The following is a 5,709-nucleotide window of genomic DNA, read 5'->3' on the forward strand; positions in this document are numbered from 1 at the left end:
CATTTCTAGAATGCACTAAAAGGGAAATCTTTCCATTCCTACATACTTTGCCTATGTACTCCCTTGTTCCGAGGCCTGCAAGGATTGCCTCTATATGAAAGGAAAGCTAATTAAAGGGATTCTGTCATGATTTTTATGGTGTCGTTTTTATTTCTGAATTACATTCTTTACACTGCAAATAGTTCACTTTAAGCTGGCCAGAGATGTAAAGATTTTTAAAAGATCTTTTTGTTATCTTGAGACCACGATTATCTCAAAACGATTGTTTAAATGTATTATTTGTCCATCAACTAAAAAGATAATTTCAGGCGATATTGCCAGGAAAACGGAGGGTAGCTACCTGCTTGGCCCTGCAAACATAGATAGATTGCACTGGGACCAATAACAAATGTTTAACCTGGCTGATCAATTTTCGGACGAAAAATCGTAAGATGTACAATTGTTCGATTCCCCCTAACTTCACGATAATTTACGGTTTTCTCTGAAATTGATCGTTCACCAACGAAAGATCTTTGCTTCTATGGGGACCGTTACCATATAAAATTTCATTCCTAATCCAAGAAGTGTATTTTTTTTTAGTTGTAATATTAGTGTTTAGGCAGCCATCTCAGGACATTTGCTTTCAAAAAGAGTCAGCACTTTAGGATGGAACTGCTTTCTGACAGGCTGGATTTTTGGGATCTGGATTTTACTATTGAGTGTTGTTCTTAGATCTACCAGGCAGCTATCTGGTGTTAGGGAGCTGCTACATGACTAGGGGCTCCTGGAAAATTGACAATATATCTAGCCCCATGTCAGATTTCAACATCAAATATAATAAAATCAGTTTGCTCTTATGAAAAACCGATTTCAGTGCAGAATTCTTCTGGAGCAGCACTATTAACTGATGCGTTTTGAAAAAAACATGGGCAGTATACCTTTAAGCTGCCCAATAAACTGTGGTATCTCGGCCCATGTATGAGGCCCTCAGACAAGCTTCCCCCTATTGATATTTGGCCCAAAATCAGCCAATTTAAATATCCTGTCCGATTGAGGACCATATTGGTTCATAATGCAGCCCTCAGTCTGACCAACTGTATGCCGTTGTGATCCAATCGTTGGGCCCTAGGGCCCAGTATCAGATCAGCTCAATACCGCCCACCACAAAGTGGGCATATCGGGGAGAGATCCACTGGTTTGGCAAGTTCTGCATGTATGGACATCTTTACACTCATTTCCCTTAAGTGCTTTTAGGAGGAGATATATGAAGCAGTAATACAGATGTTTCCCACTATCCTTGCAGCCACTTACACACCTCTAACGGATTAACCTGTATACGAATGTCTGCCACAAACAAAAACTTGGGGTGAGTGGGCTCAGAATAGTCGGGGCACTGCACAGTGCACACCGGTTGTCCATTTACTAAGGGTCAGTCAATTGAGAAAGACTAATGATCACAGATCAGTCCTTTTACTCATGGTCAGTCAGTTGTTGCAGGTGAAACTCAGGCTCAACGGTCAGTCCCTACAATGAGGGTCAGTAAGTGGTTACTGCGAGACTAGTGCTCTCTGGTCAGTCCTTACACTAAAGCCCCCATACATGAGCTGCCAACAAGTCAATATACAAGGGCAATATATTGGGCCCTCAGAAGGGCTTCCCCAGTTCATATCTGGCCGAAAATCAGCCTGATGTCGATCGGGTGGGTTTAAAAATCCCGGCAGATCAAGGACTGCATTCCGTTGGATTGAGGACTCACATTGGTTCATGATACAGTCCTCGTCTGTATGCTCGTCATTGTGATCAGCATATCAGGGACCGATCCGCTCATTTGGTGACCTTGCTAAACGAGAGGATGTCCATATATATAGCTTTAGGGTCAGTCAGTGGCTGTACACTGGAGATAAGCCAAAGGCAGTGCTGGTTTTGAGTCCAACCCTAAACAGGGCAATGACCAGTGTTAAAAAAAACAAGTGTCTGTTCCCCACCCAATGGTCACACACTGCATGTCTCACATACAAAGTACTTACCCAAACACACAGATCTTGTAAGAATCGACCAGTTTATTAGATAATAAATGTCATTACAGAAAGAGGGAAATTACAGAACCAGCAAATATACCTGAGATTTAAGGCAACTGCTTCCGGGTCGCTGCAAAGACTCAAGGGCACAAACATATTTCCTGGAAAGTTAACTGTGAAGGGCCCCATAGTAGTAATAAATCCTATGTGTTTGGGAGCCAAGTGGCCAAATAAGCAAATCAGAACCAAGAGCTGGGTTCCCCGGGCAGGTGATTTCTTTGCTGTACTTGTCCTTCATCAAATAGTGATCTCAGTGGGCATTTTTGGGGATTTTATTGCAGGAACCTGGAGTTTGGGGCAAAGGGGAACCGTCGCAATGATAAGAAATGCACTAAACTGCACTGGATGTCTAATAAATCTGCTTCAAAACAGCCTTAAATGGTGAAACTATAAGCAGAAACTATAATTTGTGAACTTCTCAAAACCAACATATTTTGCAGCTGCAACCAACCCACTGATGCTCTGAGTTACTGACAGATTTACCCCCCCTCTGATTGGCTGATTCCAGAATGAGTCATGTAATACACTACTGACATACAGCTGGGTTGTGTTTATTGCAGCAGAAAAACAATGTTAGGTTGAAGAAGCTCATTCATAAACGGATTAGTAGGAAATAAATCGTTTTGCGTCCGTTACAGTCTGGTGCATGTTTTCTATCAAATCCCCTTTAAAGCAATGGCCCACGGGGAGATTTGTCGGCCGCCATTATTTATGCATGACTGCGAGCGATAAATCTCCAGAAAATGTGTCTCCATTGGAAATAACTGAAATCGCTGGCGGTAAAACCAACAAATCACAAAGTCGTCCAAAGTTTCCTCCAGTTATTTCAAATGGAGATACTTTTTCGGGAGATTTGTCTCCCGCAGTTGCTCATAAATAATCGCAGTTGACAAATCTCCCTGCATTAAAATCCAGCGACTTAATTACTACTCAAAGTATGGAATGGTTCCACACAGAACATGAATGGAAGATGTTTGTGCCACAGTGATTGCAACTGGTCACATAACTGACCCCAAAAACATACTGCCTTGCGACTACCTGAGAGGAAACTACTGGATACAGCTACTGACAAGATAGAAGGGGTAAATGGTAGTAGCAGCAGGACAAACTCAAAGCTCAGACACTGTTGGGGTTACAATGTATCATTCACAGTCCTTCCACTGGAAACGTGGGCTCCAATGCAAAATCCTAATTTCAGTAAATAAAAACATCTAACTAACATCCAAACAATCCACCCCATGGGCTAGTGAGTCCCTCTTCACCTCTCTCAAGATGACTGGGTCTCGGACTTCTGGATATTAAGACTAGACAGATAATACTACCGAATTAGGGTAAGGTGATAGGGTGTATTTCTTCCCAGGAGAAGACAAGGGCATACACAACTTCTTGTGAACTTCTTCTAAGGACCATGTTGTCTTCTTAAACATATGTCTTTGAGCTGAGAGCAATGGTGGGGAGTACTTTATTGGGCAACATTGCCCTTCTCTTTCCTTGCTGCTTGTAGGTTCCTTACTTTGCACAGATGCTGATCAGTAGTGAGTTGGAACCCAACTGCATCCATATTATTAATGCCACCTTAAGAATTAGCATTCCAGGACACAGAAAAGGAAAAGCCCAAAAAGGATGCACAGTTAGTGTAATAGATTGGATATAAATTTGGCTGACACCGAACCAATGGGCAGATGGCATAGGAGGGATTGGACCCCGAAGAGCTTTCACACATTTACCCTATCACATCTACGATAAATTCAGACACCTAGGGGCAGATTTATCAAGGGTCGCATTTTAAAGTAATGGATATTTTTTGGAATTTTGAAATTCGAATATAAAAAGACAAACCGAAATTTATTAAGAAAATCAAGGGTTTTTTGTTGTGGGTGAATAGACTGTATTCGATCGTTCTAAAAAAACCTTTGAATTTTCAAAGTCCACCAAATGACTCCGGGATGCACCAAATCCACTATTTTGGATACGGCCGAACCCCCGAACCCTTCGCAAAAGATTCAGCGAATATGGAACCGAATGCTAATTTGCATGTGCAAATTAGCGGGGTTAAAGGGGAAAAAAATGACTTCCTTGTTTTGTGACAAAAAAAGTCATGCGATTTCCCTCCCCTCATTTGCATATGCAAATTAGGATTCGGATTTGGTTCGGCAGGGCAGAAGGACTTGGCCGAATCCGAATCCTGCTGAAAAAGGCGGAATCCTAGCCGAATCCTGAACCGGATCGTGGATTCGGTGCATCCCTACTCCAAATAGGTTCTAGGAGGTCCCCCATAGGCTAAAACAGCAATTCTGCAAGTTTAAGATGGCGAATGGTCGAAGTTTTAAAGAGACAGTATATGATAAATTTCTATTTTTTTTTTTCGAATCGAATTTGGACTATTCCCTAGTCGAAGTACACAAAAATAGCTTGAAATTCAAATTCTTTTACTTCGAATTTTCAATTCGACCCTTGATAAATCCGCCCCCTAGTGTGTTGCAGAATCTACAACATATGCAACTCTCTCCATTCATACATAAGGACTGCCGACAAGTTAGACCACATGTGGTTCATCCTTTCTCCTATTTGCAAACCTTTGTTCATAGTTGTGATTTATGGGCCGATGTCATTTTACTGAATTCACACACACACACACCCCTAAATCAATAAATGGCCATAAGTGCTGAGCACTGACCCTACGCACCTGGATCACTAGTGTTACTCTGACCCAGGATTCTGGGCCATAATAAATATTAATTAGTGCAAACTGAGGCCACAATAGGGATAATTAAGATTGCCAAAGTCAGTCCTTCCTAGGACAAACACTGGATGAGAAAACCGAGATGAAGTGCCCTAAACTCAATGCTTTATGCTTTCAATGGTCAGAAAAAACACTTCTGCCTCTCTAGCCCATTAGGCGTTGATACATGCAGAGAAATCAATCAAAGACAAGATGCTGCTCCCTGGAACTCAACAGAAGCAACTGCTTTGTGCTTGGCTCCTACTAAGTGCCAAAATAGTCACTATTCCTTCAAATACTAGCCCCAAAATCCTTATGGCCCTGTGCACACCACATGTGTATAGAAAATGAGAACACTACAAACCTCACATTAAAGGAGATCAAAGATATGATCATTGCAGCTTGCTAAAATGTTAGGCACCCCCCAATTATAACTGCTTACCTGATACCCCAGGCTGGAGCTCCTGTTAGCAGAAACCTGCCCCGGCCCAGGGTATTTCTGTATAAGTTAATTGGCCATGATCTTCTTCTGTCTTCTTTTGCCCCAGCCTGGGTAGGCACATGCACAGTTGTTGTTTTGCATCTTTATTATTACTATTACTCTACTATGCCAGCTCAGCCCAGAACAAAGAGAAGACAGAAGAAGCCAAATAAGATGGCGATGAGGAGTTTCTACAGAAATACCCTGGGTCGGTGCAGTATTTAGCAAAGCATATTATGCAAGTGATTATAATCACATTGCATGCCTAATATTTTGGCACCAAGCAGTGATTATACCTTTTGTTCACCTTTAACAGACAAGGTAGCAAATGCAGCATAAGTGATAGACCGCCTGTTCTGGATTCCTCCCAGTCAGTCCACTGTAGTACAGAACCAGCGTGAGATACAAACGGGAATCTGTAGTACATAGTCATTACACACAAAGAAATC

This window comes from Xenopus laevis, chromosome 9_10L, assembly GCF_017654675.1.
Source record: "Xenopus laevis strain J_2021 chromosome 9_10L, Xenopus_laevis_v10.1, whole genome shotgun sequence".
Classification (NCBI taxonomy): Eukaryota; Metazoa; Chordata; class Amphibia; order Anura; family Pipidae; genus Xenopus; species Xenopus laevis.